Here is a 24,931-nt window from a genome sequence, read left to right as displayed (position 1 = left end):
GATCAAAATACATTGTATGAAATTCTCATGGAATAAAAATATTAAATGAATAGATAAAGTCTTCTGGACTCCAAGTCAACACATCACAGAGATATTGTGTGTCTTAGTTAGGGTTTTACTGCTGTGAACAGGCACCATGACCAAAGCAACTCTTATAAGGACATTTAATTGGGGCTGCCTTACAGGTAGGTTCAGAGGTTCAGTCCATTATCATCAAGGCAGGAAGCATGGCAGCATCCAGGCAGACATGGTGCTAGAGGAGCTGTGAGTTCTACATCTTCATCTGAAGGCTACTAGTGGAAGACTAGCTTCCAGACAGCTAGGATGAGGGTCTTAAAGCCCACACCCACTGTAACACACCTACTCCAACAGGGCCACACCTTCTAATAGCGCCACTCCCTGGGCTGAGCATATACAAACCATCACACTGTGCCTACTGAATCGGTATTCACACTCACAATAACTAAGCTATGGAACCAACCTAAGTTTCCAACACAGAGGAATGAGTAGAGGAAAGGAGGTATAGATGCACAGTGGGATTCTTTTCAGCTTTGAGGAAGAATGAAGTTACAACATTTACAGAATATAGATAACACTGAGCACACTCTCATTAAATAATCAATTTATTTGACAATCAAACCAGAAAGACAAATAGCCTATGTTTTCTCCAATATGTGATCTCTCAAATTTTATAGAGATACAAAACTCAGTATGTAAAAGTAATATGAAATCAGAGGAAAACTATCTAGGACACAAAAGAGACAAACAGGAGAAATGAGGTAAAAAATAAAAGACTGAGGTATGGACAGTAATGTTCTCAAAGTATAATACATACCTCATATGAACATTTTTAATAATAAAAGAATAAAAGAACCTAAAACATACTATCTTTAAGGGGCTAGGGAGATAGCTCAGTGGTAAAGACCACTGACTGCTCTTCCACAGAACACAAGATCTACTCCCAGCACCCACATGGCAGCTCACAACCATCTGCAACACAGTTCTAAGGGACCTTATACGCTCTCTTCTGTCCCCTGTTAGTACTGCACACATGTATGTACACAGACATACAAGCAGGCAAAATAGACCTCCATGTCAAATAAAAATAAATAAAATCTTTTTAAAAAAACTTTTAAATACAGTCTTGAGAGCAAAACTATATTCCTTAAGATGTGATTATTTTCTGTCAAGAGATGCCAAGTGCCTGGCAGACCCAAGTAAAGATGCTAGACATAGTTCTGTATCAATGAACTGGCCAGTCAGCTTCTGATGGATGACCTCAGTGTTTCACGTGGACACAGGCCCAGAGAGAGATGAGGACAGTGGAGGGATATGAGAAAGAATGACTACATCTTATTGCAAAGTATCTCTTTCCCCAAAATAACCAAGATGAATGACTTTAACTGTGACACAGGACAAAGAATTTCAGTGTAACTGAGTTGACCATGGAGTGGGGGAGGGGGAAGGCAGCCAACACAGCAAATCACTGTGGGGAAAATCAGAAAGGAAGCAGTCCAGAACGAGGGCTCTGGAGATAAAAATCACCTCTCAGAGATATTCTGGTGGATTAAAAAAAAATCTCCTCAAGAATAGCAGGCAATAATTTATGATAGGAAAAAGCCATTACGAGCCAAGTGACCTTCCATCACCACAGCAAAGCACATATTTAACATGGGCTCGTTATACCTCATTTCTATCCGTTCTAGCCAGCTCTTCAGTAGTTGCCAAGGTTTGGCCCCAAGAGTATTATCTGTGAGGCCAGCCCATTCTTCTCAAGGTTATAAATGTCCTGCCCGAAAAAGGGGTTAAGAAATGAAAACAGACTCTCCCACCCACTCCTGCCCTGGGATTCCTTTCCAGACTTATCAATGGCAGGCATTCATTACTCAAGTTTCTCAGATGCTCAACCTGCCTGCCAATCATTCTGGAAACAGAATGCAGGAACAACATTGGTTCCAGTGTTATTGGAACCCAGAGAGAAATGAGGACAACGGAGGGATATGAGAAAGAATGGCTACATCTTATTGCATAGTATCTCTTTCCCCCCAAAATAACCAAGATGAATGATTTGTGACACAGTCACAGTCATTCTGTGACACAGGACAAAGAATTTCAGTGTAACTGAGTTGACCACGGTGGATAAAAATGTTCGGCAACTGTAAGATTGTGGTAAAAAAAAAAAATTAACTGATCAGGGGCAGGAAAGAAGGTTTAAGAGTAGGTTGTTCTTTGGAGGATCCAAGTTGGTGTCTAGCACCCACATCAGGCAGTTCACTGCTGTCATTCCAGCTCCAAGGCATCCAACATCCTTATTTGACCTCTGAGGTCACTGCATGCACATACAGAAACACACACACACATACTTAATAAATAAATTAAGTAAAATAATTAAATCTTTTTTAAGAAAACCTAATAATCATGGCGTGAGTCGGGGGAGATGTTCCACATCTGAGCCATCCAAGACCCAGAAAGGATTTCAGATATGTCAAAGACTGATGGGCAAATGACACGTTGGCCAGGCTCCTAGAGGAGAGAGAGTCTGGGGAGGATGGCAGGATGCTCCAAGAGAGAAAACTTCTGTGCTCACTGCACATCTCAGAGTCCAAAACGAAGCAGAGATGCATCAGGCCAAAAACAATTCTGCATGAAAGAAAATTCCAGAAAAAGAGCCAAAGAGAAATAGCAAGCTAAAAGAAAATCAGTTGTAATGAATACTCTAGACCAAAATCTACTTCATTCATATGCAAAGACCTGTTATAAATCAATGAGAAAAAAAATCCAACTACACAAGGGAAAGTAGACAAGGTCATGGACCCCTCACGAGTAGCGAGGACAGCTTGCAGAAAAGCTGTATTTAATCTGCTTAGAAGAGAAACAAACATTAAAAACCACATAGAAATTTTACCTTTTACTTGTTAGACTGACAAGATTTAAAAAAAAATTGTATCATCTTGTATTAAAGTGGGAAAAAAAGATTTTCATGGTTTATTAATGGGAATCTGCATTGGTTTAACATCTGAGAGAAACAAGTTGACATTACTTAGCAAAATTAAAATGCACACTTCATTTAGCTCAATAACTAAAGCTCTAGTGGTCTATGCTGGAATGTACCTGCTTGTGTGTATGACAGCCAGCAGTCGTATTGGTTACTGTTTACTGAAGCACAAAACTATAGTGACCTGCATACCCATCATCAGAGATTTGGTTCAAACAATTATGGTAAGTTCTATGATAGGATCTAACAGGAAGTTTCTAATATCAAGGATGTTTCTCTGTATCAGTGGGTAATTAAAACTCAAAACACACATATGAGTCGTCCATGTTAGCCCAATGGTATGCACGTAGCATGGTCATATATGATCATGTATTCACAGAATATTCCTGCCAGGAGTATTCTACAATGGTGATTGTCTCAAGGCTCCTGGGAATTGAGAGAAAGAGATTGAGATGTATATTTTATTTTATTAGATATTCATGTATTTATTTGAGTGCTAGAGGACAACTTGCTGCAGTCAGTCCTCTCTTTCTACCCTATGGGTCCTGAGGATGGAACGCTGGCATTTGGGCTTGGCAGCCATCAAGCTTACCCACTGAGCCATCCCACAGTCCCTAAAACTTCCAACAAACTATAACACTCACACTTGGAGTAAGGCACTGGGGATGGCCATGGTGCCTTTGAATGGGAACCGAATACCTTCTTGGTTGAGAGTCATTACAGGGAGCCGGGATGAGGGCCAGTGAGAACCTCCAGCATTGTGAGAATCAAAGGGATGTCTATTGATTGGCTGTTTGAAGAAAACTCATGGAGAAATGCGGCTGAGAGCAGAGCTGAGAGCCTGGAGGTGTGGGGAGCCATCTGCAGTGCTAAATTTAAAGCCCACTGGGAACCCAAAATAGTAGATCCCAAACAGTCTTCTAAAGTCACAGAGATGAGCTTTCCTTTGCGGAGGGTCTGTGCCCGTCCCCAAGGCCTCCCCTTTTTTTCTTGTAAACTTTGCACATTTTCTCAAGAGCCTGAGAGATTTCGAGAACATTTTTGCATCGTGTTTTCATGTAATTTTAAAAAGGATAAAAAAATGAATTCTAGCAGCCAAAAGAACATCCTGTGTGGTAACAATCTGCGGTGGAAAGTATTGTTAAGGAAGACAGGATTGCCTTCTTTGCAACCAAGAGAACCTCGTTTCTTTCAAAATGGTGTGCGCATGGCGTGATCTAAGAAAGCTGGGGCTTCACCCATTATCTTCTCAAAAAGTAGGGTAAGATATGAACGCTGCCTTTATCTCCCAGCAAATGTCTTAGCGCTGGTGACACCCACACAAACATGGGAAGCAGAGTGTTAGCTATCAATCTAACAGATGTGTGTACTTTGTCAGAAGCCAGTAGGATCACCATGAAGCTGAGCTGCACCCACTAGGACCCCTCCATCCTCTACACAGCCAGCACAGTCTATCTAACTGCCACAGGGCTTACCAGTATCCCAATGGCCCAGGATGTAAACCAGCCTCTCACACCTGCCCATCTCTTTATAAACCCCACCCACTGCTTGCCTTAGAAGCCCCACTCATCTCCTAAACCCCACATGGTACGGTACATCACTGATCAGAGTGATGACCAGAGACCACATCACCATAAACTGAACTTGTTTGTCATTCACCAACCAGCGTTGCCCCTGTCTTTTCAAACAGGGTATTGAAGTCCTATAGGTAAAGTCTAGAGAAATGGCAGTGCATAATAACCTCTACCATTATCACCTTCTACAAAGGCACTGATAATCATATTCTTTCTCTTGATTCAAATTATATATAGTTAGACAAACTAAAGAGAAATAATTATAGACTTCTATCCTGAAAAGGAGCCCAAGTCCCAGAAAAGGGTTGTATCTGTATTTAAGTCTAGTAACTGAATTTATGGCTCCATAATACAGTCTTTGTCCCTTGTTCCATTATTCATGTTGGGAGACTGGACTTACCTTGCATTTAGCTATAGTTCAAAAATTATAAAACTTGAAAATTCTATATATAAGCTGCAATTTTGAAATTATAGATCAGTGAGATGGCTCCACGGGTAAAGGTGCCCTCCACCAAATGTGATAACCTAAGTTCAATGTCCAGGACATGCATGGTGAAAGGAGAGGAACAACTTCAACAAGTTGGCAGTGGACCTCTGTACTTGTGCAAGTACGCACACACCATAGATAGATAGATAGATAGATAGATAGATAGATAGATAGATAGATAGATAGATAGATAGATAGACAAATGTGAGATCGTGTGCCATCTGGAGTAGTATAATGAAATCTTACACCATGGTATTTTGTCCTGCTTGGACTACAACTTGCCGCTGTGCCAAGTGTATGCACACTATAGATGCTACCCACCCATTAGTCATTTAGCTGCTATGTGGGTTATCAAAGAGGCTGCTTTCACTAAAATGACGCCAAAGCAAGAGGTGAGTGATATTGGCAGTACACCAATGTCAGAAAGTTGTGGAGTTCTTCCTTTCCTTGAGAGAGTTGAAGTACAATAAAATGTTTTAATGAAAAGAACATATTCACAATTTCTAGTATAAATTGCTGTCAGAGGTGTTTTCAATCCCTTATGCTGCCTTATTTATAATTAAATGTTATCTCATGTATCTGAGTACAGAAAAAACAGGCAGGCGCACACAGTTCAATACTATCCACAGTTTCAAACACCCCCTGCAAGTCTGAGAATGTATTTCCAACAGACAGAGGGTCTACTGCAAGCTCTAGCCTTCTCTGTTCCATGATGGTATGGGGGGGTCACATGATTTTTCCTAAAATTATTCTTAAATATTGTCCCTTTTTTTCTTGTGAGGCTGTGTGTGTGTGTTTGTTTCTGTATGTATATGTAGCATGTGTATGTGTTTGTGTATGTATATATAGCATGTGTATGTGTTTGTGTATGTATATATAGCATGTCTGTGGGGGGGGGGGGTGTAGCATGTGGAGGCCAGAGGTTGATGCTAGACATGTCTCTCATTGTTCACTGCTTTATTTTTGAGACAGGGTCTCTCACTAAACCCATAGCTCATAAATTTGGGCCCAGAGTTCTTCCTGTGTTTACTTTTCCAGTTCTGTGGTATCAAACTGAGGTCTTCATGTTCTCAGCAATGCTTTGCCAACTAAGTCATTTTCCAAACATTTTCTCCTTTATTATTTTTTTACATTTATTTATTTATTTATCTATCTATCTATCTATTTATTGGGATATGCCATGGTGAACTTTAGGGGTCAGAGGACAACTTGCAGATGTCAATTCTCCCCTTCCGCCGTGAGAGTTCTAAGGATCAGATTCACTTTCTCTAGGCTTGGTGGTGAGCACCTTTGCCCACTAACCCATCACGCTAGCCCTCTCTTCTTATAAAAATATATTTTAGCATTAATTTTCAAAGGCTTGGTTCCTTAAACTATGAGCTGTGAAAATACTTGGTAGTCAGGCTGGTAAGATGGCTCAGTGGGTAGAGGCATTTGCTGGCAAGCCTGACAACCTGGGTTCAATTCTTGGGATCTATAGGTGGAAAAAGAAAATAGATTTGTTCCCATTGTTCTCTACCTCTTGCCCCAACACACACCACACTCAAAATAAATTGTTTAAATTTCTTTTAATTAGCAAAAAGTTCCCAAATGCTGGGACCAAAAAAAATATTAATTTAAAATCGAATGTGTTATGAATCCTGGATGTTTCCCCCACAGTCTACCTCCATGTTGTGTCATGAGACATCACTGCTGTATTGCTCTAAACACATAGTAGGCCCACTGGGTGCTGCATACACACTGTGTGCTGCATATACTGTCTCACCACAATGCCAATGAAATCTGCCTAATATGCATATGTGAAACAATGAAATGTCATAAATTGTTATGTTTTTACTGTGTACATGTTTGTCCTGTATTTACAGAAATATAATTGTTTATTGCAGAAAACAAAGATATCATAACTTCCTCCTGGCCTTCCTTGGCATTTAAGTATCAAATTAGTGTTCCTTTGGATTGTGCTAGAATGCTTAATTTTTTAAATGCTGTTTGATTTTTTTTTTTGTAATTTGATGGAAATGTCCCCCATAAACTTGTGTTATTTGAATATTTGACTTTCACTTGGTGACACTATTTAGGAGGCTTAGGAGACATGGCTTTGTTGGAGGAAATACATCACTTGGAGCCAGGGCAGACTTTGAGAGTTTAAAGACTCATGCCACCTCCAGGTTACTGTCTGTTTTGTGCATCTAGTACAAGATGTGAGCTCAGAGCACGCTGCTCCAGCCACCACGCCTGCCTGCTGTCTCCACCCTGCCATAGACCTCTGGAATCACAAGTAAATCAACTCTTTCTTCCATGAGTTGCCTTGATATGGCGGCTTCTTATTTTAGTTCACAGAAAAGTAACTAATGTAGCATTGGGGACTTGAATCTTATAAGTACTTGTTAAGTGAATTAGGGTCGAGATTGGGGCAGATTTTCCGTCCATTTCTGCCCTTTGGACTACGTATTTATCAAAGGAGCACTTTGGCACTGGTTATTATAAAATTAAAATATCAATCAGCTCTTTAAAAATGGTGAAAATGCTCTAAGTCTTGTAGTAGCAAATATTCAGCCAAGATCTAATTCTCCTCTATGTAATTTAATTCTCTATGAAATTTAATTCTCCAGAGAGAAAGCTCAGAGGTGAGGGTGTATATACTGCTTTTATAGAGGACATGAGTTCAGTTCCCAGTGCCCGCCTCAGGCTGCTCACTGAGTGTAGCTCCCGGAAATCCAGTGCCTCTGGGCTCCATAGCACTGTACTCAGCGCATGTATATGTGTGTACATGCATACACACATACACACTTAAAAATAAATATTTAAAAATTAGTAAAATCATGAATAATAAAAAGCCCTATTCATCTCACTAGCGTGCAAATTTGCTTTGAACTTTAACGGGGAAATTGTGTAGTAAATAAATGCTTTAAGACAAATTTCTTCATGACTTGTTATCAGTCAGTGTTTGATTCATAGACCTACTTCTGATACCTGGAGATCTATTAAAATGTCTTGACTAACAAAGGGGGGGGGGAGCTACAAGCTGATCGAGGTTGGGAAGCAACCTAAAGAAATAAGTAAGCCAGGCAGTGGTGGTACACGCCTTTAATCTCAGCACTTGGGAGGCAGAGACAGGCAGATTTCTGAGTTTGAGGTCAGCCTGGTCTACAGAGTGAGTTTCCAGGACAGCCAGAGAGCTATACAGAGAAACCCTGTCTCGAAAAACCAAAAAAAAAAAAAAAAAAAAGGAAGGAAGGAAGGAAGGAAGACCTGGGACTTGCCTTTCCACCATGTATCCAAGCTGGAATTTCAGAGTTACTTTGTAGCAGGTGGGCATCTGGTGAATATTTGCTAATGAATGAATTCTACTACACCCCTACACACTAAGTTTCAGCTTCATACTGACATTATCTATTTTTTTCTCAGAAAGTATCTGTTTTCCTAGCTTGGGTTCTATTGTTGTGCTAAGCACCATGACCACAAGCAACCAGCAAAGGGTTTATTTCGGTCCACTGAAGACAGCCATGGCAAGAACTCAAGAGAGGAATGTGAAGACAGCAACTGAAGCAAAAGCCAGGGAGGAACATTGCCTACTTGCTTGCTCTCCACAGCTTGCTAGACCTGCTTTCTTATACAGCCCAGGACCATGAGTCCAAGGGTGTCATCAGCCACAATGAGCTGGGCCCTCCCACGCCAATCAGGAATCAAGAAAATGTGCTATAGAGACTTGCTGTAATCAATCTAATAAGACCTTTTTGTGTCTAGTTAACAACAGCAACAAAAGCCAACCAGGATATCAATGAGGCCCAACAACAACTGTCTCTGAAATCTGCTTTCTGGGCTGGAGAGACAGATCATCATTTAAAGGGGATGACTTGCAGAAGGTCCCAGATCAGCTCTCAGCACCCAGGTCAGGTGACTCACAACCACCTGCAACTGCAGCTCCTAGGGACCTGACATCACTAGCCTCTTCAGGAATCTGTACGCACATGTAGCGCGCACAAGCGCTCGCGCACATGTACACACACACAATTTAATTAAAAATAAAATATTATTTTTAAATCTACCTTCTATAACCCCACACGCACACACCAAAACTAGGACAATGAGCCCAAAACCAGTGTAAGATTGCTTCCAAGAAAACCAACTGTTCCCCACTTGCACATTGGCTGTGGATGCTGCTGTTCCTCTCCCCTTTACTCTCTATTCAGGAAGCTATTTCAGGTGACACCATTATCATCTATGGAATTCAATAAAGCAACCTGCTCCCCCTCCCGCCCCACCTTTACTTTCTACAATCCATCTTACAGCGGGAGACCATTATCCACTCAAACAACGTTCAGTTTCATCTGCATTACCACTTCAAGAAAACGCGCAAAGGACTCGCACAAATGGGCGTGTAGTAAATTTAGTCTGTTAATAGGTTCATTCTTTATTAGGTATTTATTTCGGGAGGCGAAGTCCTAATTAGATCAAGTGGAAGCGCTAAAAAGCTGTGGGAACCCACAGAGATTCTAGAATTCGATGGATTTGGTGTAGGGCTCGGGTTTTCTTTTTATTTTCTTTCTTCAGTTGGCTGGAGAAACGCACGCAGCAATTTCAGGCCCTCATATGAGAGTTGGAGGTGAAAAAAAAAAAAAAAAACCGTATGGACCATTTGTGTGAAGAAATAGCATTTGTCTTTCTTCTAAAGTTATCGTGGGCCTGGAATCCAGGGGAAAGTAGCTCCGGAGCCAAGGGTGAGCGCAATTTACTGCGGCAGAGGAATCTAACAAAGGCGGTGGTCTAGATGTTTGGCCTGAAGGCACAATTCAATTTTCAGCTGTTGCAAAGCTATTATGTCAAAGGCTGTTTGCATAAACATAATGTTGTTGCCTGGGTAATATCAGCCAGGCAGGAGTGGAAACATCTGCCCTCTACTGCCCAAAGTAGGAACAGCAGCCTGACTCCCTCACCACCTCAAATTGCTGATATATATTAAGTATATAAATAGACACATAGCCCCGAAATGGCGGACCATCGCCGGAACTTTCTGAAATTTTTCCCCTGCTGGCTTTCAAACCGGAAATGGTTATTTGGTTTTGTTTCAGTGGACTGAGGATGTGAGGAGCCGAATGACAATGTGGGAATCTGTAAGAAAGCCATTTCCCTTCTGAGAGTTTGTAAAAACAATCCCCTCACGCTCTCATCTGCCCACCCACACATACACATATGTGTTTTTTTATCATCACATTGATACTTAATATGTTTCTACTGTAGGAAGGAAAAATAGGCAGTGACTCACAGAGGGGGGAAAAATCAATACATTTCAGTCAGAATAGGCTAGAAATATCACCATTTAAAAAGAAGTTTAATGTTTATGAGGGCCAGAGTGGAACAGGATGTCTTCTCAGTTTCACACAGAAATGTCCGTGTTTCCTCGGGCTTCGCCTCTCTGTGTCCTCTCCTGAGGGTGAGGATTGGGGGGCGGGAACCTTGGCTAAGCGGCGCAGCCAACATTTTACACTCTTAGAGAAGAGTGTGTAATGCTTGGATGTTCGTCCCAAACACAGATGGGGCTTGGTGAGACACGACAAGGCCACTCTGGTCAAGGGTTTTCGGAGTGGGATGCTGCTGGAGGAGTGGGGCCCCAGACCAAGAGGAAGCGCAAGGGCAAGCAGGAGGAAAAGGTGTTGAGAGAACACTCGTGTGAAGCCTGCACGTCACATCAGTCCAGAAACAGGTGTGGAGGAGAACACACAGTGATATTGCCAAGAGCCAGTCCCCAGGTGGACCCTAACTTCTTTATCCAGAGGTGTGTCTAAAGGCTTTATCCCCAAATGTCCAAACTTGACTCACTATTGGACACAAGTTATACCCTGGTATCTAGTAAGGTCATTGCATAAAAACTGAACAGCTGGGGCTAGGGAAGTATAGTCAGTCAGTAAAGTACTTACCGTGCAAACATGAAGACCTGAGGTCAGATCTCCAGCACCCATATGAAAACCTGGGTACAGCAGCACATACCTGTAACCCAAGCAGTGTACTTAGTGTGCTTCAGGTTCAAGGCAAGAACCTGTCCCAAAAATAAGGTGGAGAACGATTAAAGAAAACATGCACACACATGCACAAATACACACACACAGAGAGAGACAGACACACACAGACACACACTGTGAATATTACAAATAGAATATTATGTTTACCCTGTAAATATAAGTAGAATATATATTCTGCCTGGAGTTTGCAGGCAGAATTTACAACATAATGGATTCATAGGTCAGTGAAAGAGACCATTGTTCATCAGATAAGGCAATCCAGCTAACTTAAATGTCCTTTCAAATGTTAGGGGCTGAAGAGAGCTAAGTTAAATGTCCTTTCAAATGTTAGGGGCTGAAGAGGTTCACATTAGGCAGAGGTCATATACTTTTATGTTTTACAAGCAGAGGAAGAGTTAAGCGTCATTCAACAATGTATGACTTGCCAATAATGGCTTGGATCCTTAGTAGATAACACGTTTACTTTCTGTGACGAAGCAAGTTGGGTTCAAATCTTAGAAGTTCTAGTGGCCACCTGTGTGACACTGTGACTTCATCTTGCTGTGCTTGGACGTCTACCCTGTGGGGTCACTTGAGAGGATTAGGCAAGAGAACCCAGTATATCTGAGGCACTTTAAACAGTGCCTGGAGTTGAATGAATGACCTATAAATGCTGAATGAAATCCACACTAAGTACCCACAATGGAAAGAGGCTCGGGTGGCTCCACCTGTACCATCCATCGCAGCTTGAAGATGAACCATGTATCTATCTCCTTCTAGGTGTTGGAGACCAGAACGTTTCTCAGAGGCTCTAGTCTAGCAAAGCGTAAGCTAAATCTGTACATCTGCTGGCGTTTATTAGCAAAGCCTTGGTATTAGGATTCTTCAGAACTGCACTGTGTGGGAAAAGATAAATAGATTGCAGAAGGCAAAGGCTTCTCTGGTTTCTTCCCACATTCCCAGTGGTTTGGCTCACCCACCCACACAGGAACAGAAATCCAGGGCTTTAGTGACCTCACGTCTTCTCAGTATATTAAAGGATGGAAAGGAAGAATGGGATGGTAATTAGGGAGATGACATTTGGAGTCAGGAAAAATTGGACTTAAATTCCGCCTCCACCCTTTCCTTACATATGATACTGGCTGAGAAGGTTAGACTTTCTAGCCTTCTTTTTTTTTTATTGGTAAATGGACTATATGATATTGTTTTCCTATCATCTCCTATGTTGGAAGAAAAAAATAAGATAATAAAAATGTTCATAATGTAATAGAACTACAAGGACTGGAGATGAAATTCAATGGTACAGTATTTGTGTATCATATGCAAGGCCTTGTGTCCAATGCCCAAAACCAATAAATACACAAATAGATAAATAAGTCCTAGTGCTTACTGAGTGCGGACTGTGTAGAGATCATTCCATAGAATACTCATGCTTCATAACAGCCTGGCCCAAATATTCCATTAGTCCCATTGAACAGATGATGTTTGGGATAACTGAGTCATTTGCTGATGTCGCACAATTTCAAATTGCAGCAGATTGGGGATGGGGCACAGTGTCCCTGCTATTGCTTTTGTGTCATAGACTCCTCAGTGATTCCGACTGTTTGGCGGGGGAGGAGGGGTTGACCTGCTTAATTTGTGAGTAAAACTAAGCAAGACAAGACACTATTCCCACCTTCATGGAGCATTTAGCTTTATTGTTTAGACAAGATGTGGGCACTTGGTGACTTATTGTTCTCATCTCCACAGTAGTCAACTTTCTCCCTCACATCTGACTTCCAAAAGCCCCGTTTCCACTCTCCAATGTTAACATTATTTGCCACCAAGACATTAGTTAGGAACGCCAAAGAGAATCCAACCTGATTGGAGTTAGAGGGGAAATTATACACTGTCCCCTCGAGTAAGCGCTTGCCGTAGACACTTGGTGTTTTCTGCCTGACATCCAGACACCCTTCTGTACTTATCAGCATTACAGCTTTGCCCTGGGGCCTCCAACTCTCAGTCAATTTGCTTTAAAGAGAATTGACTCCAGTCCAGGAGAGTGTAGAGAAGGGAACTAATTTTGATTTAAGCTGAGCCAGTCAAACAAGGAATTCTCTAGTCTTAGCAATCTGTTAGATCAGAACCTTGAAGGTCTGCCTGAGACTGACTGGTAAGAGCACACCATCGTGATTTCTCTTGGGTTTGTACCAGGAAGTTCCGATGATCAGCGTTGACACTACAGGATAAACCAAGGCAGGCAGTGAGCAGCATTGGCTGGAGTCAGTGTGGAGAGCAGCTGACAGGGCTTGGTCCAGATACTGACCAGGGCAGCTGCCTAAGGCAGCCAGAGATTAAGAGAAGAGAAAGGGGGAAATCAAACGCACACACAGGGAATGGTTGAAGCAAAAAACAAGTTCCAGCAACTTCACACATTCACACATACATACATACATACATACATACATACATAGGCTGTACATCATTCAAGAGCCGACTCTGATGTAATCACATAAGGTCTCTATTTCAGCAGGCTCCCTGACATCCAATCCTGACACAACAGGATGGGAAGGTGGAGTAGCTCCGAACCCTCAGCAGCAGGACAAGGTTTTTACAGGAAATGGTGAGCAAGTAAGAAGGTGTCTATCCTAGCAAGTATCTAACTGAATGACTATTGTAAGCCAACAGGTGGGTGCTCTGAAGCGAAACTATGAACAATCACAAGCAGTCTGAAAGTACATATGAAACAACCAGACTTATCTTATTCTAACTGTTGTTAGAAGATACCTAGGGAGTAACTCTGGGGTATGGGCCGAGGACCAGCCATGGGGTTCTCTCTGGTACTTGGGTGTAGCTTGGATTCAGCTGAAGGTCAGATTATCAGGCTCCTTTTCTTTTAAGATGGAGTCTGGTCCCAATATGGAGTAGGTTTGGCCTCTCAATACATGCATATGTACTGGCTAGTTTTGTGTCAACTTGACACAGCTGGAGTTATCACAGAGAAAGGAGATTCAGTTGAGGAAATGCCTCCATGAGATCCAACTGTAAGGCATTTTCTCAATTAGTGATCAAGGGGGAAAGGCCCCTTGTGGGTGGGACCATCTCTGGGCTGGTAGTCTTGTTCTATAAGAGAGCAGGCTGAGCAAGCCAGGGGAAGCAAGCCAGTAAAGAACATCCCTCCATGGCCTCTGCATCAGCTCTTTCTTTCTGACCTGCTTGAGTTCCAGTCCTGACTTCCTTGGTGATGAACAGCAGTATGGAAGTGTAAGCCGAATAAACCCTTTCCTCCCCAACTTGTTTCTTGATCATGAGGTTTGTGCAGAAATAGAAACCCTGACTAAGACATGCATAGATGCAGACCTTCAGACAAACAGACATATACATATTCACACATTGAATGACTGGAGCAAAGCAAGCAGGCTCCAAGCATATCATGCAATCGTGTGTGTGTGTGTGTCTGTGTGTGTGTGTGTTTGCGTGTGTGTATGTGTACATACATACATACATTCACACAGTTCGTGGGTGGAAGGAACAATGTTCCAACAACTTTATTTTTTCTATTTTTTTCTCCCATAGCTCATATATCCCAGCAACTCTTTCAAGCAGTATAAAATTACAATGTGGTTATGTCTTAGTTTTCTTCTAATGAATGGCTATGGAAAAACAGTATATTCCTCAATACCTTTACAAGAAATAACATTATGTAGTACCGGTAAGGGAAAACTTATTCCCAAGAACCCACATACATATGTAACTAAGCAACTTGTTATAGATTAACAAAGTGTAAGCAAGCAAGGGAGTTTTCTCAGCCACTTTCTCTTCCTGACAGGCAGCAATTCGCAGTTACGAAGAAAGGATTTATTATTTTATTATTTATCTTTAAAAGTAATCTTGTATGAATCTTAAAAGAGTCACAAATATAAACTTTCATATAAAAAATCAGTTATATCTACTTCAAATCCTCTGAATGCATACCTACTCGTCAGCAATTCTTAACAAATCATAAATGGAAGCTGAGGGCAAAACTGGGTATACGAAATCAATCACCACCAGTCTGGCCTCAGTGAGCGTCACTCAGTGCTGCCATTGTTCTTGTTCCCTGGCCTTTAAAACCTCCCTAGCTGAACTATTAAGAGTGTGCCTTTCTGGACTTCAAATTGTTCCTAAGATTTCCTACATCAGAGCCAGTAGCAAAAGTATCTTGACCTAGCTTCACTAACAATTTTATTTTTCCAAATGTTTTCTAAGGGTGGAGATCATAACTGACAATCTGCATTTCTAAGTTCTTTCCAAGGATAGCGATTGAATCATTAGTCTGCTCCAACAGCAATGCCCGAGAGAGATCAAGCATTAGTATTGTGAGTGCCAGAAATGCTGCCCAGTGCGGGTCTCGAAGCCCCCTTAGAGTTTTCCTACAATTCTTAGATGAAGAGGGATGTGAGGGCAGCAACCAGAGCAGAACTCCATAACAGCATAAAGTCCTCAGGACTCGTGGTCCCCAGGATCGTGCCACATTAAGTCACACCCGTCGTGGCTGTGCTAACCTGTGGGCTGCATTCCAAGAGTTCTACAGTCCTCAGCAAGGAAGGAGTTTCCAGGATGTTCTAATTTCCTTTCTGTTGCAGTGAAAAAGCACTCTAGCCAAACGCAGTTTGGGGGAAGAAAAGATCTATTTGGCTTACACATTCAGGGCACAGTCCATCATTGAAGAAATTCAGGGCAGAAACTCAATCCAAAGCTTGAAGGAGAAACTGTGGAGGAACATAGCTTGCTCATTCTCTGACTTGCTCACAGGCACATGTTTGGCTAACTCTTACCCAGCCCAGGACCACTTGCCTAGTGATGGTGCCAATGCCCTGCATCAAAATAACAGTCCAGACAATCCCCCGACAGACATGCCTACAGACATGAGACAGTTACTCAATTGAAATGCCTCTCTGCTGAACTTAGCATGCATCACGTTGACATCATAAGGATCCTGGGAATAAAGCCAGTATGACAAGGAGCAGATATGATAAATGCAAGGAAACCAAGTCCTTGTGACATTTATTTAGCCAGTGGTCACAACACTCATGAAGCTTACAATGGAAGAAAGAAAAATGTCCGACATTCCATGCAAGCCCCTTCTTTGTCCAATCTGGTCTTCATTAGAGACGTGCCCTTTTCAGCCAAATTGAGCACTTGTATTAGTACCAGCAGTTACCAATAATATTTGGTCTTCCCCATTTCTCATACCTGAGAAACATCTCACCCAGAGTTGACAGTGTTCTCCAGACAACAAAAGTTTACAGCAAAGCCTGGGAATGAACCGAACAAACCCCACAATCTTAACTCCAACCACTCATGAGGCATAATGTTGACTTCAGAACCAGTGGGCATCAGTTCCTTCTCTGTCCATTCTATGACATCACTCAGGATCAAGACTCGATGAGCAGGATGCATCAAAAGTAAGCTAATTTGTTAGTCCCATAGCAACTAAGTTGAGAAAAGCAAATGCTGAAACATTTTCCTCTGTGGGACAGGAGGACCCTTGAGAAATTCACCTCATGTTTTTCCTTCTAGTCTTTTTTTCTTCCCTTTCCCCCACCCCATGTATTCAATACCAAGCTCTGCATTTTCTTGCCCAAGTAACTGTAGAATTAATTCTTCTCTGGACTTTGTCTTTAAACACCTACACTGGTAATGGAAACTGTTGGCAAGCATGTGGCTATTTCATTTTGGACATGCCAGAATCATTTCAAATATTTGAACCAGCATTTGACCCATGGGAGATTACTCATAAAAAAGCTGGAATTTTTTTTTTCTTAAAAAATTAGAAGATCCAACAACACAAAGCAGCATGGGTGGTAAAACCAGAAGTGGCCCCTCTCGTCAGACCAAATGTCCTCTGGTACACTGAGTTCTTACATAACAGCATGGCTCACACCTCCCTGAACTGCACTGCCATCTGAGTTTGCCATGGTGGGCCTTACCCTATGGAGGACAGGATGCCAGAAGTCCTGAAGAAATGGGTGTAGATAGTAAAATTGCTCTAATAAAAGCAAGAAGAGAAAGTCTCAAAAGATTAAGAATGTCTTGGAGACAGAGAGAAGATAAGAGGCCTTTGGAGCCAATGAGAGCAGAAGCCCAAGCAGGCTCCCAGAGATGTTACAACTTGAGACAAGAATATCTATGGAGATCTCTGCTTTGACAGTGATTTTCTTCTTTCCATTGTGGCTTAAAATTCTGAGAAACAGGGAATATACCATGTAATCTGGATTAATGGACATCTCAGTAGTCAAGACACACCAATGGTCTCTGCCCCAGGACCCTCACAAGTCCCGTGGCTCCACTGCAGATCCTCTAATCCTTCTGGGGTACCGAGAGATACTTCCAAGGACTAAACAAGATATTAAGTTCTACCCAAACTGGGACATGAGGCCTTGAGTTGTTTTGAAAGAAAAACACACTGTTTCTTAGATACATGAGACTAAAAGCTGCTGCTATGTTAGAATGCTCTAGAAAGTCACAGTACTCACACACACACACATACACACATACACACACACACACACACACACACACCACATCTTTTTTTTTTTCTGTTTGTATTTTTGTTTGTTTTGTTTCTGTACTCCTGGGTGGGTTTCATCTGATGGTCATTCCTGTTCGCATCATTCCTATGGCTACCATAACCTTGACCTAGAAAGGTCTATATTCTACGGTGTCTTCAGACTCAGGATGTTTGGCCATTCCTGTTTCTCTGATGGGGACACTGCGATCCAGAGATGGAGCAGGAGTCAACATTTTCCTCACATACCAGAAGAAGCCCAGATGATAGCTTCTTCGATGACAATAAGAGTTCAGCTGAGGCAAATGTGCAGAATGGGTGGGAAAGTAGCTCCTTGGGAGCTTTCCAGGGCACAAGTACAACCTCCTCCGGGGACTCAGGAGCCAATGTCTCCACCTGGCCATCAAGAGCACCAACTTTTGTGCAGAATGAAGGGAGTGCAAACCAAGGCTCTGCCCCTACCAGGTTCTTACTTAAGAAGCCTCAGTACCCACCTCTCAGTTTTATCAGAAACATCCCAGGAGATAAAGCATAAAAAGTGTCTATGCTTATTCACAGTAAGAACCTAACTGGAGATTAGCCTTTAAAATAAAAATTCTTGTTTTTAATGGGAAACAGCCCGGGAGCACTGAGAATTCAGAACCCGAATAATGAAGCCAGCTAAATCAACATCTGCCCGGTGATTTCATCTATGGAACATACATTTAAAACGGAACACCAGACTCAGTACCAGCGTGTGGCCATTCCAGACTTGACTCAATCCAAAGTAAATACAGATTTGCCCTTCTCTGCCCCCAAAACCAGAACTTCCTTGTGCTCAAGGAAAAATGGAGACCACCATTCTCTAGGTTTGTATGTGAAAGGAACTGCACAAGGACAACTATCCGGTGTTACTGAGAACAAGAAGGGCCAAGCAAAATGATTCAAGTCAAGTCTTTCAGTGGAAGCAAAGAGGTAGGCCAGAGCCAGCAACACAACCATGGAAACCAAGGTCCTCAGCACTTTGTTAACCTCTTTGTTGATTTTTAGAGTACATCTTCCTGGCTGAACATCTAATAATTCATGCTGTCTCTTTTTGATGCCCATGGTCTCAAAATAAACTATGTTCTATCTCAAGTAACCTTAGGCCAGTAGTTCTCAGCCTCGCCAATGCTGTACCACTTTAATACAGTTCCTTATAGAGTGATGACCCCCAGCCATAAAATTATTTCCATTGCTACTTTATACCTGTCATTTTGCTACTGTTATGAATAATAATGTAATTATCTGATATGCAGGATATCTGCTATGCAAATTCCCATGGGGTCACAACTCACAGGTTGAAAACCTTTGCTTTAGACCCTTTGAACCTTCAGGGGACACTCCTGTCCTCAGTTTAAACCTGCCAAACATTCCCTTCGCCTGAGACTTTGCCTTCTTCTCGGTAATCTGTAAATTTAATTTCTTCAAAAGTAGTTCAAGTAGCAAAGGAGGTTGTTGCTTGACTCAAATCTACATTTTAAATAGGCTTTTCATCCTCCTATGAGCAAGCATGACAGTAGGCCTGCCTCCAGCATGATGAAAATAGTGATGTTTAGTGTTTATACCCGGATTTGGGGTTCAGTTGTCAACTAGAAGATGTAAATGCAAGGTGTAAGCTTCACCAGTACAGGAGTCAGTCACACACCAGGACACCAGGTCCTACAGTGCTGTCCAAGCACCTCAGCTAGGCCAAGTCCCAGACACAGTGACTATAGAGAAAGCCATGGACCTTGGAAAACACTTGTAAAATCACTTGGCCTTTGGTCTTACCAGGCAAACAGCTATGAGTTACAGAAGAATTTCCTTCACATTAACATTTAAGATCCCCTAAATGCATTTATTTATTTATTTATTTATTTATAACATCATCTGGGATTTCTTAAGTCTCAGTAATCTAAGTAGGATTACCTCAAAATTCCAGTGCATTATGGGAAGAATCCTACATCTCCTGGAAATTCCTGTGGTTTCCTAGAGTTTGGCCTATTGGCTCCCAAATCCAGGGCACCAACTCAACTAAAGGAATCCAGACAAGAAGTTCAACCCCTTTTCTTGTTGAATCTTCTTAGTAAGTGCCTGACAGGTAATGATATTTCATTGAGGGTTTGAGAGGGAAAAAATGATACATACCCTCCAGCAAGCCAATTTAGACCCATAGTCAATGACCTCCGATGACTGACCCTCTGGGTTCACCTTCGCTACACATGTTACCCATTGCCCTACATACAACTGACTGACTCCTCAGCACTTGTTATCCCCAGCCTGGAGCATGACCACTGTACAGCTACTATGCTTGTGAGACTTATTTCACTCCACACAAGGAAACAGAGCAGAAGTATAAAGTCTCAGCTCTCACTCCCATCATAGCTAAGCTGAATGCTTAGCACAAACTCAATAAAAGTACACATAAAGAGAAATGTCTGTTCAGTTTGGTCTTGGTCTTGGTGAAGGAGATTAGAATGAAAGGCATGTGATGTGGAAGTCGCCTATTGTTTTCTAATTGGATTTAAGCCGACCTTGACATGAGAAATGTGTGCTTGGTACTGTAAATCTGGCTGAGAGCCACAGCTGTTGAGCTCAGGAGCCTCAGGGGTGAATCTCCTACTGCACAGAGCATCCAACTGCCCTCTAGATCTGTATCTAGATGAGTGCAGCTCTCAGGTCTCATCAGAAAAGTGTCCTTGGTCAGTGGATGGTGGTTAAAGTATATACAGCTCATCAAGGTACAGAGACAGTGTCAGCCACAAATGGGGCATCTTCATCATACCCCCTACCCCAGTGCTCCTCAGGGACCATAGCAGAATGGAAGGTAGAAAGACTCTAACACCCAGAAGTCAGGGAGGATCAGAGCAAAATAGCTTCTTCTGACATGATTGCTGCACTCATCTGGCAAATATGGCTTCCTATTCACGCTCAAGTCAGCAAATGTTCTAGCATGGAGTGCAAAGAGGCTCACGAGCCCCACTACTAATAGAAAAGCAATGAACACTGGAGGCTTCAGGAGGACAGAAGAGTCAGCTTTATTTAAGAATATGGCTCCCGTGGTTGACCGTGATTCCGTGGATGGCTCCACACCCAAGAGTATATGGGCTATACAAATTGGATTCTATGGGTAATTTTTTTTTAAAAGAACAAGAAGTTGAAGCGGGTAAAGAGGTGGGAGCAGATCTCGGAGGAGTTTGGGTGGATTTAGAGTGAATATGACCAAAATACATTGCATGAGATTCTAATAAAAAAATTTTTTAATTACAAGTAAGTGGATTGCAGTAAACCTCTGGAAGGAATCTAGATTCCCAAGCTCCATTCAAATGGACACTGTAATTAAAAAGAATAAAATAGAAGCTAATTGTCACAGATCATGGAGTGCATGCCCTTGAAAAGACCTTGAATAGACATCAGATGATGAGGAAATGAACCCGTACTTTATGTGACTTGGGTCAGAATACAAAGTATAAATGTGTTTTTTATGGTGTCCTGATATAGTCATTTTTTTCATCAACTATGCAACTGGCCTTGTCATGTCCGATTAGAGGCACTCTAAATCTTAACGGTTCAAACTTGACGGACCCAGATGGTTTCTCAGAGCCATATACTTAACCAGAAATTTATGGACAGGCTAAAAAAGATCCGAGAAATCCCTTCAGATGAAATCAAACCACTGCATTCTTGTGAGAATGAACAGCACCTGAATTTCAGCTTCTAGGCTGCTGCCTTCAGATGGGTGTGACTGTCCCAGTTTAGCCTGACAGTCCTACATTGTACAGATGCCCGAAAATCCCATTTAACTGGGTTTTTGATTATCGTAATATAAAGTTGGTAGATAAAATGTGGAATGCCGAAATGAATTTGAACTTCATACAATGAATGACCCTTAGTATAAATATGCCCTGATCCATGGTTACAATTAATCTAAGCAAGCTGGTATAATCCCAGAACTCAGGGGGAAGAAGGGCCATCACAGGTTGGAGGCCAGCCTGGCATACACAGTGAGTTCTATGCTAGCCAGGGCTGCATAGTAAGACCCTATCTAAATCAATAAAACTATTATTTGTCTAAAATTCATAATTAACAGCTGAAGAGATGGTTCAGAGGACCAAGGTTCGATTCCAAGAGCCCACATAGCAGCACACAAGTGTCCCTAACTCTAGTCCCAGAGGATCTGAGGCCCTCTTCTGACCTCCACAGGCACCACAGTGCACAGACAATCATGCAAGCAAATCACTCAAACACATAAAATAATAAAATAAATCAATCTAAAACAAATTAAGTCACATTTGATTTGCCATCTTGTACTTTTATTTCAATAACTAACAACCCTATCCTAATGTAGTAACAATAATAGGGATAGTATATGAAGGACAATAGCAAGCTCAGGCACTAGCAGTTACTGAATGTTTCCTTTGTGGCAAGCATTTCTTATGTAGTGAATAAGAATTAAAGAAGTAGCCGGGCAGTGGTAGCGCATGCCTTTAACCCCAGCACTTGGGAGGCAGAGGCAGGTGGATTTCTGAGTTCAAGGCCAGCCAGGTCTACAGAGTGGGTTCCAGGATAGCCAGGGAAACCATGTCTTGAAAAGCCAAAAAAAAAAAAAAAAAAAAAAAAAAAAAAAAAAAAAAAAAGAATTAGAGAAGTAAAATAGGTTGTCAGATATCATATAGTCAGTGGTGAAGGTCAGGTGAAAATCCACAAAGAGCCAAAGGTACCAAAGGTGAATGTGGGGGCTAGTGAGATGACTTACCAGGTTAAAGCCTCCCAGCTAAGCCTAATGCCTGAGTTTGATCCCTAGGATCCACACAGTGGAAAGAGAGACCCAATTCCACAGTTACCCTCTGCTCTCCAAAGGCACACAGTAGCACATGCACACACACACACATACACACACACACACACACACACAGGTGAAAAACAGAGGAAAGGTTGTATCTCAAAATGTCAAATGTGGCTGTTTGCCATCTAAACTTCCTTTCTTCCCATTCTTGAACTCAAAAACTCATCCTGAGCCTCTGAGCGTCCTTTCAGAGCCTGAGCGTTCCTTCAGAGCGGCTCCAGGAGGGAGGCTTACACACACAATGCACAGCCCTCACGGCTTGACAGGCATCCTGTCTCCCGATCTCTGCTCTCACTCCCCCACTTTTCTCACAGCCCTTATCAGTCTTGCCCCAAAGACTCAAAGCCCACTGAGCTGACAGCGGCTCCAACACCAGCTGAAATCCATTTACCTCCCAGAGCAGCTTCCTGTCCTCCCCAATCTGTTACCACTGTGACCAAACATCCTGGAGCTTGTACTGAGACTCCCATGGAAAGGACTGCCTGGATCTAAGGAAGTCCAAGGCTGCAGGAGGGAGAGAGCAAATGGGAAAAAAGGGAAAAAAACTCTGGAAAAGCTGCCATTCCAGCAAATCAACATGAACCTTTTAGAAAAATATGTGTGAGAAGAGAGCTGAAGGCTAACGGCTCTTCCAGAGGACCTAAATTTGATTCCCAGCACCTAGATGGTGACTCACAATTATCTCTAACTCCAGTTCCAGGGGATCTGATACTGATTTTTGACCTCTGGAGGCCAGGCACACAAGTGATATATAGGCATATATGAAGGTAAAACACCTGTACGCATAAAAGGTGTGTGAGTGTGTGCATGCATGTGTGTGGGCATGTGTTCAGAAACCAAAGGAAGATGTTGGTTATCTTCCTGAAGCACTCCATTTTAGCTAGGCTGCATGGTCGGTAAAATCCCAAAACTGCCCATCTCTGCCCTCAGATGCCAGGTGTACATGTAAATGCAGCAATGCCCTGCTTACTGTGTGGATGATGGGGATCCAAATTCAAGTTATGCCAGTGCAGCAAACTTTCTTACCCATGGCACCATCCCCCCAGCCCTAACACAACTATTTGATGAATATTTTCTAATCTAATTTCTTATTAGAAAACCCTGAGACATAACCCGTTGTACAATCATGGGAAACCAAACCACAGGCATGCCCAGTAATTGCCCAAATTGTACAGTTGCAAGCCAGGGAGCTGAGCCTACCAACTGTCTCCCTCTAAAGCAAGCTGAGAAGTATTTGATATCCAGGGCTCTTGATTCCCACAAGCTCATATATTGGAATGCTTGGTTGTTCATTGATGGAACTGTTTGGGAAGGATTAGGAGGTGTGGCCTTGTTGGAGAAAGTATGTCACCGGGGGTGGGCTTTGAGGGATCAGAAGCTCATGCCATTCCCAGTGTACTCTCTCTCTGCCTTCTGGTTGTTGTCTCAAGGAGCTCTCAGCTCTTGCTCCAGCACCATGTTTGTCTGCCTACTGCCATTCTCCCCACTGTGATGGTCATTTACTATAACCTTCTGAAACTGTAAACTCCAAACTAAACTCTTGCTTCTATAGGTTGTCTTGATGGTGACATCTTACCACAGCAATAGCAATGCAACTAAGATGACTCTGGAAGTTGGACACCATGACTCTGGACCCTGAGGCTGACCCCAGGTCTTTTCATCAAGACTTCCTAGCATTCTAATTTCTCTGTCCATGAAAAATAGAGGTAATATCAATGGCTCAGCAATTAAGTCCAAGTGCCGCTCTTCCAGAGGGCCTGAGTTCAATTCTAATCATCCATATAAGACAGACCACTACCCTACAACTCCAGTTCCAGGCTGACATCTCCAGCTTTTTCCTGGCACCTGCACTCTCATGCTCATACCCACACATAAACACATGATTAAAACTAATAAAAAGAAAAATGAGGCCGTGCATTTAAACCATACATCATAGAACTGGCCCTCAGTAAAGATTCACTAGTAGAGACTGACATCGTGACATCCTATTGCTGAAACTGTTAATGTGAAAACGGGCTTCTGCTCTTACACCAGCCTTAAATATATACAAGTATTCCCTGAATGCTTGTCAAAAGTCCCATTTTAAGGAATCACGAATCTTTGTAAAACTGTAGAACTTTTAAGTGAAAACAGAGAAGCTCCCTTTACAGTCAGGTATAGTGGTGCACATCTGGAATCCCATCACTCGAGAGATGGAGGCAAGGAGATTCCGCCAGTTAGAGGCCAGTTTCCAATACACAGTGAACTCAAGGCTTGTCTAAGCTATGACAAGATCTGCCTCAAAAAAAAAAAAAAAGAAAACAAAAGCTTTCTTTTCATTTTCAGCTCTGACTCTCTTGAGTCGCACAGTCTTTGATTCTGACCTGTGCCCACTTGGGCTTCCTCCCTTCAGCTGATGTTTCCCTACCTGGGTCTTTCTTAAGTTGTACAGATGAGTTTTAAAAAGAGATCCCATGACTTCACCCCACTGACTGCTACAGTGGGCACAGAGGCTAGATCTA

The sequence above is a fragment of the Mus caroli genome, unplaced genomic scaffold (assembly GCF_978045245.1).
Source record: "Mus caroli unplaced genomic scaffold, Mus_caroli_1 scaffold_13, whole genome shotgun sequence".
In the NCBI taxonomy this organism is placed as follows: Eukaryota; Metazoa; Chordata; class Mammalia; order Rodentia; family Muridae; genus Mus; species Mus caroli.
The sequence above is the reverse complement of the archived record's forward strand: the minus strand, read 5'-3'. Positions refer to the sequence as shown.